This window comes from Lissotriton vulgaris, chromosome 4_1 (assembly GCF_964263255.1).
Source record: "Lissotriton vulgaris chromosome 4_1, aLisVul1.2, whole genome shotgun sequence".
NCBI classification, from domain to species: domain Eukaryota; kingdom Metazoa; phylum Chordata; class Amphibia; order Caudata; family Salamandridae; genus Lissotriton; species Lissotriton vulgaris.
Genome location: NC_141691.1, coordinates 1,725,832,346 through 1,725,835,001, shown reverse-complemented (window position 1 = coordinate 1,725,835,001; position 2,656 = coordinate 1,725,832,346).

Below are 2,656 nucleotides of genomic sequence, written 5' to 3'. Positions count from 1 at the left end.
ACGTCATAGAGAGACGAGCGCCGCCCGCCAATGGGAGCAGACTTGGGAGGTCGGACTTGAAGTTGGCAGAAGCTGTCGCCGAGGCACGTGACTTCTTGGTGGGTTCGGGGAAGACAGACAGCAGGGGGAAGATTTCTGGAGACCAATGGGCACCTGTTGCGCGATACCTGCGTCATACTGTTCGCCATATTACAGTCAGGCACAAAGAACCTCCCATTTCATATTGCAGACCGATTTAGACAAATGGATTCAATTTACTCCTTCTGACGCGTAGCTATTTTGGCTGGACTCCTCCCAGTATGAGCTGGGATGCACTCTAAATATTCATGCGTTAATCCGGTTCAGACAAGTCCAGGCAACACAACGCATAGCAGGGACTGTTAAAATCCCTAGAGAGAAACTCGACTGAAACATGATGCTCTTGTGTCGCCTTTCGAATGGTAATTTTTTTACTCCTAAAAACCGAGCAGTGGTTTCTCGGTGAATGCAAGTTATGTGTCAGAATAGTACTTTTTAGAGAACTTTTCAGAGCCTCTTGTGATTTGAAACTTGGGCCATGCCTTAATGCAGTACATGTCATTGGATACAATTCATACTATACGGGACTCCAAAAACCCAGAACATGCATTTTTACTTGAAAGTTTGAGTAAAATGAGGTTCTGACATTCAGGACGAGTGTCCTATGGTAGTGGCAGCGTTCTTACTGTCAGCTGAGAGACTACCTTGGAACTGTTGGTAAAAACACTGGCGTACAAAACTGACAGTTTTTTTGATGTTTTATTGAATGGTTAACCCCTTAAAAGTAAACCAACCTATTTGTATGTTACACTTTCTGTAAACTCGGTCGGTAGGATATCTTCTGGAGACTGAAAGATGTATTAATTAAGTCGAAGTCTACATATTGTGGCTCAACAATTGCTCACTGCTTTCTGTTAATTGGCTTTCCCTGCCCCTATGATTTGCCTACTTTTTATATGCGTTACAACTTGTCAATGTTGTGTCTGTCCTTGCCACTTTACTTCTCTTTTGATTGATTGCCTTCTGTTCTTGCTTCTCAAGAACTTTTTTTTTTAAATCGAAGACTACTGGATATTTACAAAAATACTTTGGGGGCATTGTGAAAGCTTCCCTGGGAATGGAGTCAGCCATTCTTTATAATTGGCTTTGTTGTTTGAACTCGCACATTTGCTTGCTTTCTGTTTGCTGGCTTTATTTGTTTTAGGCTGTCCAGCATGTCTTTTTCACTCCTGTGGCGCATTGCCAGTTTAACATCGCTCCTTGTATTCTTCCACAAGCGCTCACTTTCTGTGAACAGGCCTTTAGATTTTGTTTTTATCTTGTCACATTTGCTGTGTATTCAAAGACAGAAATCAAATGTCAGGCTCTGTCTTCCGAGGGATCTTGGTGTTTTACTTTTCTTTCTCTGACTTCAAAGTGACAGGATTTATGTGTCAATCCTGCTGGGTTCCCTTGTGAGAGGAAAGCTGTGGAATATTATATTGTCTAGCACACAACTACATTTAAATGTTTTTAAATGAACTGTGCAAAAATTTCAGCCTCGATCAGTATTAGGAAAGCACAAATGTAATGGTAATTTCAATTGAAAATGGTAATTTCAATTGAAAATGTGTTGTCTGTAATGCCAGTGCGCTTCCACTCTATGCTACTCCATTCTACAAGACTCTATGCTTGTCCTGTCCACTCTACATCAGTGTACTCTACACCAATTCACTTTACGCTACTTGACCCTACACCACTCATTTCTGTGCTACTCCACTCTGTACCACTTCACTCTAGGCCACTCTACTTTGACACTCCACTTTGCAACACACAAGACTCTACACCACACCACCCCACTCTGCCACTTTAATCCACTTCATGCAATTCTACTCTATACCATTCCACAACTCTTTACTCCACTCTACTTTATGCCACTCCACAGGACTCCATCCATCTATTCTATGGCACTCAACTCTACACCACTCTGACACTCTACTCCACTCTATGCAACCCCACTCTATGCCAATCCACGCTCCTCCTTTCTGCAACACTCTACTCCGCACCACAACACTTTACGCTCCTCCACTCTACGACACTCCATGCCGTGCCACTCTACTCCATTCCATGCTACTCCACGGCCCTCTACTACACTATACTAGACAACACACTATCCACTTTACTCTATGCAGCTTTATGACACTACACCACTCTGTGCCCCTCAACTCAATGCTACTACACTCTATGATACTCTTCGCCCCTCCACTATAGGACACTCTATGGTACTTCACTGTAGGCCACTTGACTTTACGACCCACCGCTCTATGACCCTCCACTCTATGACCCTCCACTCTATGCCACAACACTCAACTCTGACACTCTACGCCACTTTACTCCACGCCACTCCACTCTGACAGTTTACTACATTGTACTCCGCTTCATTCTACAACACTTTACTCCACTCTACAACACTTTAGTTCACTCTGCTACGCCACTCCACGCCCCTCCACTCTGACACTCTACGCCACTCCACCTCATTCTGCGCCACTCCATTCTATGCCTCTCCATTGTACGCTATTCCATGACCCCCCACTCTATGCCACGCCACTCTACAACACTATACTAATAGCCACAACTCTCTACTCCACGGCCCTCTATG